Source organism: Mytilus galloprovincialis, chromosome 1 (genome assembly GCF_965363235.1).
Source record: "Mytilus galloprovincialis chromosome 1, xbMytGall1.hap1.1, whole genome shotgun sequence".
In the NCBI taxonomy this organism is placed as follows: Eukaryota; Metazoa; Mollusca; class Bivalvia; order Mytilida; family Mytilidae; genus Mytilus; species Mytilus galloprovincialis.
The window spans coordinates 22,481,934-22,494,143 of NC_134838.1; the positions used below are offsets into that span (position 1 = coordinate 22,481,934).

Sequence of the window (12,210 nt, forward strand, 5' to 3'; positions counted from 1 at the left end):
AATTAGGGTCATAAACATGGAATTTAGCATATGCTATATTATAATTTAGCATATGCTAAAATGATTTTAGCATAAGCTAAATTCATTTTAGCTTAAGCTAAATTCATTTTAGCATAAGCTGAATTCATTTTAGCATAAGCTGAATTCATTTTTGCATAAGCTAAAATCATTTTTGCATAAGCTAAAATCATTTTAGCATATGCTTAATTGTTTAGCTTATACATAAATGTTGGCGCGGAATCAAGGTCATAAATATTAAAATTAAAGTTTATTTTAGCATATACTTAATGAATTTAGCGTATGGTAAACTGATTTTAGCTTATGCTAAAATGAATTTAGCTTATGCTAAAATGAATTTAGCTTATGCTAAAATGATTTTAGCTTATGCTAAAATGAACTCAGATTATGCTTAATGAATTGTTTTATCCAATCAAAATCTCGCTTTCTTAACTACTTTTATACTTCGCTCTTGTATAAATAAATAACCACTTTTCTCAAATAAATAAAAGATTTTCTTAATGTAAAAATATGGCTCTCTGCCATCCCGCTAAATCCGCCTCTGCTACCAATTAAGCCGATTTTGTATAACAATTAAGGTTTCCCATGTTGGAAAATTTATTTCAAATTCTTGACACGTTTTTGTTATTTAAATAAAGTTCTTTGTGTAATTGTTTATACATTGTATTCGATCTTTCAACTTAAAAACGATGCTATAGATATACAACGTGTACATTTGTTGCCGATTGCATGAATGAAAATTTCACTACTGTGTGGGATTAAAAGGTTGAATACAATGTATACATTAAAATAGATGACAAGTTGGGATTGTTTTCCAATCTTGTTCGATGATTTAGCACTATCAGAAATACAGATCAATTTCTATTTGCAGCACAATCCCATTTAAAGTTTTCGAGTAGTTCTGTTTCTGATCGGTCTTAAATTTTGCCAAGCCTGGAGGGGTCATGCTGTGCCACACCACCGGGGACCCATCCTATCGTGTTTTGACCATCTGTATATTAATTTCAGATTTCAAAGTCAAAGTAGAGGGAGCTATGGATCTTTTTGATCAGTTTGATTCCAGCTTTTGGAAGAAAAATGAGAAAAAAAATGTTTGTTTCAGCCTCAGCATATGCTAAAATTGAAAGAAAAATTGCTTTCGTCTTGTCGCAAAAAAAAAAAATATAGATTGTTAAAAAAAACTCTGTCCGGAATAAAAATCCATACAGTTTACCGTCCCCCCCCCCAAATCTAATGGTGGCTGCCTTAGTCGCAAAATCACTCGAGAAGAATAAATGCATCCAAGCAAGCGGTGCATGAGAGATTAGCAAAATTGACTTTTCGGCCATTCACGAAAAATTTTGGATCCCGTTGTTTAACTGGGTAAACGGCCAAAAACGTTCCAATTACATTGAGCGTAGCAAGAAGTTTCCCCTTTCAATCAAACACTGATCAATTGATTTGTTTAAAAACTGTGCACAATGTTGTATTGGTTAAAAAAAGATCAAGCACAGTCACTTTTTTTCAGAAAAATGTATAAATGATACCTTATTTTTTTCTAACACGAGTGCCTGCGAGGACAAGTGAATTTTCAGCTCAATTGCATTTGTAGTTTTAGATTGAGTGCTGTTTTCAATTTATGCATTCCCCTTTTTTAGCGATATAAAAGGGGGATAAATCGAGTCGAATTCAATTAAATGTACATTTTTTTGTACTTGTGAACGAGGCATTAGACAGTGAATCCTATTTAGAGCTTACCTATTACCTTCAACATGAAAAAACTTAAAAACAAACCATATGCAATATAAAATATGATGAGCTTCCTGTCATTTTATGGCTTTCATCTAGACTATTGGGATGTTAACAATTATAGGCAACCATACGGCCTTCAATAATGACAAAATCACATACTGTATACTAAATACAAAAAATCAAAAATAAGTCGACAGACATGAACCATCGACAACCACGGAACTATAGGCTTCTAACTTGGGACAGGCACATACAAAATATGCATGCAAAAAGAGTTAAACATCTTTGTGAGCGTTCAATCCATCCTTGAACTTGGACAGTGGTGTAACAGTACAAAATTGGAACAAACTGTTAAATCAATTGAAAATAAATTAACCTAAAAGATCGGTACGAAACCACTAAAGAAAGCCACACTAGCATTAGTTTAAGCCAATAGCTATAGACACAAAGCATCGAAATAAGAATATGTGCAATTACTGAAAGTTTGTCCAAAGCATTTCACTGAGACTGAAATAAATCTTGTTCTCTAAAACTCAAGTAGCAATCACTACATAACCAACATATTTAGTCATTAACAGTCTGAAGGACGCCTTCGGTGCGGGAATTTCTCGCTCTGCGTTGAAGACCTTTTGGTGACCTGCTATTGTCTGTTCTCTGGTCGAGTTGTTTTCTCTTTGACACATTCCCAATTTCCATTATCATTTTTATGAGAAACGCAATGGCCTTATATTCTACAATTCAGGTTTTTGAAAAGTTGAGATCCAAAGGTTTTTGACCATCGGAAATTTGCAATAGTATAGTTTAGGACTACTAGAACACACCCGCGAAATCACGGGCATTCAGAGCGTGATTGAAAGTGTGTAAAGTGTTGTAGGAAGATTTAATGACTTGAGAATTTCAGGAAAAGATACTTGGGGACAGGAAAATGTCTTTTTTATTCCTTTTTCTTTATTTAAAAAATTCCCATTTTTTTTCTCTATTAATTACAACTATGAACATATATTTAGTATATTATGAACATGCAAGTCAGGAGCCTGTAAATAGTGGTTGTCGTTTGTTAACGTGTTACATATTTGTTTTTCGTTCATATTTTGAACATAAATAAGGCCGTTAGTTTTCTTGTTTGAATTGTTTTACACTGTAATATCGGGGCCTTTTATAGCTGATAATGTGATATTGGCTTTGCTCAGTGTTGAAGGCCATTCGGTGACCTATAGTTGTTAATTTCTGTGACATTTTTGTCTCTTGTGGAGAACTGTCTTTTTGGCAATCCTACCACATCTTCTTTTTTTGTTTGTAATCAATGAAATTTTGTAAAAGATTTAATGACTGGAAAATTTCAGAAAAGGTATCAAAAGTCAAAGGTACCTTGGAACAGGACACTTGTTTTCTAGCCCGGCTCATCCTTTTTTCCCCAAAATTCCCCCTTTTTCATTTTCTGTTAATTTTAACAACACATGGATAATTTTAGTGCTTAAATGTACATAATGTACATTCGTTACTATAAATTGCATATTTGTTTTTCGTTTATATTTTGTACATATAGATAAGGTGTTAGTTTTCTCGTTTTAATTGTTTTAAATGGTCATTTCGGGGCCTTTTATAGCTGACTATGGGGTATGGGCTTTGCTCATTGTTGAGGGCCGTACGGTGACCTATAGTTGTTAATTTCCCCAAAAATTCCCCTTTGGTTTCTATTAATTCTAATCAGTAACACATGGATAATTTTAGCGCTTATCTGTATAGTATGTACATTGGCCTTTTTAACTTTTTTGGATTCGAGCGTCACTGATTAGTCTTTTGTAGACGAAACGCGCGTCTGGCGTATATACAAAGTTTTGTCCTGGTATCTATGATGAGTTTATTTACAACCACTGGGTCGATGCCACTGCTGGTGGAGATTTATTTCCCCGAGGGTATCACCAGCCCAGTAGTCAGCACTTTTTTGTGCTGACATGAATTATCATTGATATGGTTATATTTATAAATTACCTGCCTACAAAATTTAAAAATTTTTGAAACACTAAGGCTTTTCTACCTCAGGCATAGATTACCTTAGCTGTATTTGGCAAAACTTTTAGTAATTTTGGTCCTCAATGCTCTTCAACTTCGTACTTTATTTGGCCTTTTTAACTTTTTTGGATTGACTCACTGATGAGTCTTTTGTAGACGAAACGCGCGTCTGACGTATATACAAAATTTTATCCTGGTATCTATGATGAGTTTATTCATTACTATAAATAAAGTGTATTTGTTTTTTACTTTCAATTCTCACTTTACTAATCGGGTCAGCGGTCATTTATATATTATACAGACTCTATCAATTAATCAACTCTGTGACCGCCGTGGATAGTTAATTTGAAAATGATATCAGATAGAAAATACTCTTTATTCGTAGTAAATGTATGTTCAAAGTATAAAGAAAAGGCAAACCGGAAGTCTAATCTGACTAACAATTTCGTCCAATGTCGGAATAATATCCGGACGCTTTTTTTTCTCGTTTTTCTCCCAAAATAACTCAATCTGAATAATCATATGAATGGATGACAAATGCAACTATGCCATGTACCTATAGAATCACAGAGGCATGATGATTAATTTATTGTGGAAAGAAGAGAAGCGACACACAAAATGAGGTCTTCTCGTTTAATAGTATAGATAACTAAAACTATAGTGCACACGCTGCAATGTCTCGCCTTCTTTACTAATCATTGATATTATGGTGATAGTCCTAAGTAAAAAGCTTTATTAAAAACTGTCACATAAACTTAACATTTATTAATTTAACCAAGATAACTAAACAAAGACCAATGAACCATGAAAATGAGGTCAAAGTCAGATGAACCATGCCAGGCAGACATGTACAGCTAACAATGCTTTCAGACAACAAATATAGTTGACCTATTACTTATAGTTTAAGAAAAATAGACCAAAACACAAAAACTTAACACTGAGCAATGAACCGTGAAAATAAGGTCTAGGTCAAATAAAACCTGCGCGACTGACATATAGATCATAAAAATATTTCCATACGCCAAATATAGTTGACCTATGGCATATAGTATTAGATAAAAAGACCAAAACTCAAAAAATTAACTTTGACCACTCAACCATGAAAATGAGGTCATGGTCAGATGACATCCGCCCGCTAGACATGTACACCTTACAATCATTCCATACAACAAATATAGTAGATCTATTGAATAAAGTATGAGAAAAACAGACCAAAACACAAAAACTTAACTATAACCACTGAACCATGAAAATGAGGTCAAGGTCAGATGACACCTGCCAGTTGGACATGTATACCTTACAGTCCTTCCATACACCGAATATACTAACCCTATTGCTTATAGTATCTGAGGTATGGCCTTGACCACCAAAACTTAACCTTGATACATGAAATGAGGTCGAGGTCAACTGAAAACTGTCTTACGAGCATGAGGACCTTGCAAGGTACGCACATACCAAATATAATTATCCTATTACTTATAATAAGAGAGAATTCAACATTACAAAAAATCTGAACTTTTTTTTCAAGTGGTCACTGAACCATGAAAATGAGGTCAAGGACATTGGACATGTGACTGACGGAAACTTCGTAACATGAGGCATCTATAATATACAAAGTATGAAGCATCCAGGTCTTCCAGCTTTTAAAATATAAAGCTTTAAAGAAGTTAGCTAACGCCACCGCCGTAGCCGCCGGATCACTATCCCTATGTCGATCTTTCTGCAACAAAAGTTGCAGGCTCGACAAAAATCAAAATGTCCAGGCTTTAAGTCCGACTGCTTAAGCAAAATTGAGTTAGGAAAGCAGAAAGAAAAATTGTCACGAACACAGCGATTTTTTCCTACCAATTGACTTTGTTTTTACTCTCCTGGTATAATTACACCAAATGCAAAAAACCAGAGCACAGTTCCAATGGCCATAAAGACCCAGGTGGTACAACACATATTTTGTCCTCATCATATGTCCAAACTTATGTCTACAGGGTCTAACATGCCTACCTCTAATTTTTTTTAAAAACTGACAAACATTCCCCTAGGTAAATCATGTTTACCCACTAGGGACAAATGATAGGTAATGGTCTAAGATTCAATGGGCCTAAAGGCCATGGTGGGATATTTCATCGTTTGTCTTCACTATAGCTCCAAAGATAGATATTCTATTGTTTGTCTTCAAAAGGTCCGAACTTGGGTCTAAATGGTCTAACATGCCTAACCCACATTTTTTAAAGAGTGTCAAAACTTCCCTTCGTCAATACTTTTTTTACCTACTAGGTGCATTTTATTGGCAATGGTCAAATGTCTTAATGGGTCAAAAGGCCTAGGTTGGACAACTTATGGTCTGTTTTCACTAAAGGTCAGAGTTTAGGTCTAAAGAGTCTAACATTCCTGCTCCTAATTTTTATAAGTCTGTTAAATACGTTTGAATCTTATTCAACCTTTGGGTTTATAGACACATCTGAAAATAGGCTCCTTTAACAGTTGGAACTGGCGTGTCTTAATTTTCTAATAATCATCGTAAACTTCATTAATGTTATCCAATATAAAAAAAATCTACAATATTCGACGGCAGATTTTATTTTCATTTTAATGATTCTTCTACAAAATATCTTTAGAAGAACCCAGGAGTCGCATGGATATAGCCGGGAACCAATCACTATATTGTTATCCGAGAAACGCAAACACTAAACATATTTTTTCTGAAACATCCCAAAACATTCTGGTGACATGTTTTATTGTTATGCCCGCGTCACACTGTCCCGATTTTTATATACGATGGACACCCGAATGCGAAAATTGTAAGTTCGTACGAAGTTGGTCCCGATCTCGTTAAAATACCAAAAAGTGACAGAAGCAAGTACGATGAATAACGAAGTCTATACGAGGGTGTCGAAAGTATATACGATAGCAAAAGATGGACATACAAAGGTTAACCGAAGACGGTATTAAGCTTCACATCTCAGCCGAAGCCTACAAGATGGATCACGAAGGCTACACGATGGATTACGATGATGGCGCGATGGCCATACGATGTCTAAAAGACGTCGTGTACAGCTTACGATGCATTTAAATTATATGCCGAAGGCATCACGCGTTTTAAATTGTTTGATCAATATTGAATATATATTATATTGTACATTTAATTTTTGGTTTAATCATAAGACGGAAGACCGTGGGTATTTCCAGTTACTGAATAATTTGGTTGATTTCTAAAAAAATAGTTTATGTATCAAATATGCGTATTCAATTTACCATTTTCTGCATGTGTCATATACAAATATAGTGTACATATTTGTCCCCAATATGTTACATACGAGGGGATGCCATGCTCGGCATTGCCTTGTTTGAACTGAAAAATGTGTGCACTAGTCTGAATAATCACCCATAATTATGCCCATGTTTACTGATCTATCTTAAAGGTAAGGTAATGAGTTCGTTGATCCCTTTTATTCAAAAAGAGCTCTTTCCAGGAGAATATCATAATAATATAGACTAAAGGAAGGATGTGGGGAAAGCAATAAATGCGGCAAAATATGACATATAGAAAACAAAATGTTTACGGAGTAAACATTCGTGTGACAATAACTCAGACGATACATAAAAAAATCAGAATAATGAAGAAAAAGTTGGTTTCCCTATATACGTGTACCTGCAGTTTTAGTATACGAGGCGCGTTTATGATTTTCATTATGTTATTTGATATGAAAAATTGACAAAAAATAATATTTTATTTGTAAAAGTAAATCCTGATCCTGTAATACCTGCTCTTCTTGTTCAATTTGAATTAATAGAAACAACGCTGTCGCCTTTCTTGTGCTTATAAAATCATATGATATGAGCTCCATGTTTTGTGAACGTCTTTCTTTACTGTCGTATTAGACTGACCAGTGCATATCGCGCATGGCACATTAAATGTATTTAAGCGCGAAAATGAACTTACATTTAGCTGGATTTATTGCCGTCGTAGTTCCATCCTGTCACCTTCGTACTTTTATTCGATGGCATCACGACGGGATCACGAGGTCTTCACTAAGTCGTGTTGCCATCGTAAGACCTTCGGGTAGCTTCGTGATTCATTCGTGTAGACATCGTAATGTCAAAACTGCCCGATGGAAACGATGGAAACACGAATGCAATACGATGTTCAAAGATGCATCCCCGGTGACATTACGATGGTGAGGATGGTGATACGAACTCAATACGAACCCTCAACATCGGACGCACCTTCGGGGATTTTTTAACATGTTAAAAAATTTAGAACCCTTCCCGAAGTTGTCTCCGAAGGCTAGAAAAAGTAGCCAATGGTTCTACGATGGTTAAAGATGGCACTACGAATAGCCCGATCTGGATACGATCAGTCCCGATTTTGAAAATTTCCATAATCGTGTTGCCATCGGTGTAAAAATCGGGACAGTGTGACGCGGGCATTAACGAATGTAATATGTTTTAGTAGTATACAGTAGAGATAACTTCTAACCTCTCTTTAAATCAGTAAGTCAAGAGAACAAGAGTAAGTCAAATGTGCACAGTCCGGACAATTGGGTTTCGTCGGAACAGGAGAATACTGAACCAGACTCGAGCTGGCAGCCACTTTTATCGACCAATCAAGATAGCAGCCAATTTTGATGATATGTCTAGAAACCCTAAAACCTCATGAGACCCAATCGTTCCGAAAATCGTTCAATCTTAGTGAAATGCAATTTATCAGTGGAAATCGACAATTTCACGGCTTGTATTTTTTTTAAAAGCATTTCATTCCGTTTTAAATAAATATGTGTAGCTAGAGGTCTGTTCGTTATTAGATATTCTAAAATTGATATTCAATATACAACAGCAGTCGATTCAATATTCAAATTTAGTTGAAAATCATTAAAAAGCATGCAGGGAAAGATACGTCGTTTTATAACCCTTTCAAGCTGTCGTAAATTCTTATATATCGTGCATATTTGTCTTTATGTATGTAATAAAGATTTTTATCAATAAAACGGCACGAAAGATTCAAAAAGATGTAATACAATATATAATATATCAAACAAAACCAAAAACCATCACTCCAGAAACATTTAAAAATATAGATACAGTGGAGATCACTTCTAACCTCTCATTAAATCTGTCAGGAGAACTGTTCTAGAACAGTACGTAGAACTGTCAGCCTGACACCTTTTAGTCAGTTCTAGGTTAGAAAAATATTTATGGAAAGCCAGAAAAAAAACCCAGATGATTGTATACTGAAAACCTACCGGAGACTGCTTAAATGACGTTGTGACGGGTCACCCACTGGCGAATTTAAACCTCTGTGGTGGCCAGACGGGCCCGGATCCCAGAAAAAAATATTTGAGTGGGGAATAGCCTGGGTCAATACCTATGAAATAAGCTAGGTCCGGTTCGGAACTTTGCCGTGAGGATATGCCGAAAAGTACCGAATGTGTGCACGTGGTTGGCATGGAAAATACGTAAATGGGCGACTTTAAACCTCTTTGGTGGCCAGACGGGCCGGGATCCCAGAAAAATATTTAAGTCCCGAATAGCCTGGGTCAATACGTTTGAAATGAGCTAGGTCCTGTTCGGAACTTTGCCGTAGAGATATGCCGAGGAGTACCGAATGTGTGGTAAATATAAAAAAAATCGCTATAAGGGCAACTTTGAACCTCTGTAGTGGCCAGACAGGCCCGGATCCTATTCTGGAACATTAAGTAGTTCTCATGACACCTTTTTGGCACCGTTAAAGTTCACAATAATAAGTTCTGCTTAAGTCGACAAAAAACGCCCATTTCACATATTTTTTTTTCATTAAAAAAAAAATCCACGTTTTTTGTACCTATACTGGTCACATTTCAATTTATCATGATATTTAAGAAGCGCTTCATTCTGAAAATGTGCGTACGTTCAACGCTTTTACAACCCTATGAAGTTACTAAAAGAAGCATTCAATACTTATAATTACATGTTTTTAGCAATGATCATGAAAACACGAATTTTATTATTGTTTTATTTTTAATTTACCTGTGCACTTTATTGTGGGACCTCTTGTTATCATGAAGGATAAGTTTTATTGAGTAATGCAATTGCTTAAGGAATAACACGTGATGTACAGTTAGTCAATCAGAATACCGCTTTTTGAAGACCATTTTTCGAACATCGTGAAAGATCTGATGATACGAAGACTTAAAATCATTCTTCAATTATATGTCGATTATTTATATTCGTTATAGGTAATGAAAAAATAAATTTTCATGTCTAAGCCGGGTCTCTTTTGTTGGTGAATAGGGATAAAATCGTGCAATGGCATTGAATCTAAATATCTTATAATACCACGTACACAGACTAGGTGAATTATAGCAATATCAGTCTATTTATCTCACCTTTATAACTTTTATTTCTATAAATACAAATGTAAGATTGTTTTATTTTGTATCAATAATTTTCATTTTTCATTTTTATGCCCAGTATATTTTTAAAACGAACGATACGTTGCTTTTTGTCCGACACTTTTGCTTTTTGTCTATAATTTTTTTCTCGACACTTTTGCTTTTTGTCCGTTTTGTTTTTTGTCCGTTGCTTTTTGTCTGTTTTGCTTTATGTCCGCTGATTTTCTCAACTTTCTCATCCAAGTCAAAGTTTGTTAAAGTAAACCATTATGGGCAGCCTATATATTCCGACACCCTTTTGGTCCGACACCCAAGTAGTCCGACACCCAAATAGTCCGACGTCCAATAATTCGACATCTTATAAGTCTGAAATCGAAATGTAGCAAAAAGTGTACTTTTTTATAAAAGAAATCTAAATAAACTTTTTAAGGCTCTCCCTTGACACCATCTGCGAGTATGGTCTTGAGGAAACGATGATAGTCCATCGGAAGGGGACGACAAATGGCTGACCCGTGTTCAGAGAGAGCCATATCTCTTGCACGTTAAAGACACCCTTGTAGATTTCGAAAAAGAGTAGGCTAATGCCGCTACAAGGCAGCACTCGCACCCGCAAAGTGGAAAGAGATTAATATAAGTCGCAAAACTTGCTTCCAAATCCACTATAAATAAATATGTTTAAACTAAGGATCGTTCAATATTAAGAATAGGACAATTGGGTTTCGTGGGAACAGGAGAATACTGAACCAGACTCGAGCTGGCAGCCACTTTTATCGGCCAATCAAGATAGCAGCCACTTTTTTTCCAGCAGCCAATTTTGATGATATGTCTAGAAACCCCAAAACTGCATGAGACCCAATCGTTCCGAAAATCGTTCAATCTTAGTTAAATGCAATTTATCAGTGGAAATCGACAATTTCACGGCTTGAATTTTTTTTAAAAGCATTTCATTCCGTTTTAGATATGTATGTGCAGCTAGAGGTCTGTTCGTCATTATATATTCTAAAATTGATATTCAATATACAACAGGCTGTTAGCAGTCGATTCAATATTCAAATTTAGTTGAAAATCATTAAAAAGCATGCAGGGAAAGATACGTCGTTTTATAACCCTTTCAAGCTGTCGTAAATTCTTATATATCGTGCATATTTGTCTTTATGTATGTAATAAAGATTTTTATCAATAAAACGGCACGAAAGATTCAAAAAGATGTAATACAATATATAATATATCAAACAAAACCAAAAACCATCACTCCAGAAACATTTAAAAAAATAGATAGAAAAATATTTATGGAAAGCCAGAAAAAAAAATCAGATGATTGTACAAATGTATACTGAATACCCACCGGAGACTGCTTAAATGACGTTGTGACGGGTCACCCACTGGCGAATTTAAACCTCTGTGGTGGCCAGACGGGCCCGGATCCCAGAAAAATATTTGAGTGGGGAATAGCCTGGGTCAATACCTTTGAAATAAGCTAGGTCCGGTTCGGAACTTTGCCGTGTGGATATGCCGAAAAGTACCGAATGTGTGCACGTGGTTGGCATGGAAAATACGTAAATGAGCGACTTTAAACCTCTTTGGTGGCCAGACGGGCCAGGATCCCAGAAAAATATTTAAGTCCCGAATAGCCTGGGTCAATACCTTTGAAATGAGCTAGGTCCTGTTCGGAACTTTGCCGTAGAGATATGCCGAGGAGTACCGAATGTGTGGTAAATATAAAAAAATCGCTATAAGGGCAACTTTGAACCTCTGTAGTGGCCAGACAGGCCCGGATCCCAGAAAAATATTTGAACGGGGAATAGCCTGGGCCAATACCTTTGAAATGAGCTTGGTCCGGTTTGGAACCTTGTCGTAGAGATATGCTGAAGAGTACCGAATGTGTGGTAAATATGTAAAATTCGCTATAATGGGCAACTTTGAATCTCTGTAGTGGCCAGACGGGCCCGGATCCCAGAAAAATATTTAAGTGCCGAATAGCATAGGCCAATACCTTTCAAATGAGCTAGGTCCGGTTCGGAACTTATATTTGAGTGGGAAATAGCTTGCGTCAATACCTTTGAAATGAGCTAGGTGCGGTTCG

The 12,210-nt window shown here is 35.7% G+C and overlaps 1 long non-coding RNA gene across 4 annotated transcripts in view; it reads left to right on the plus strand.

The window, feature by feature from the left end:
* LOC143069361 (uncharacterized) overlaps positions 1-12,210 on the plus strand; it is a 52,226-nt gene that overhangs the window by 3,936 nt on the left and 36,080 nt on the right. The window lies entirely within an intron of this gene.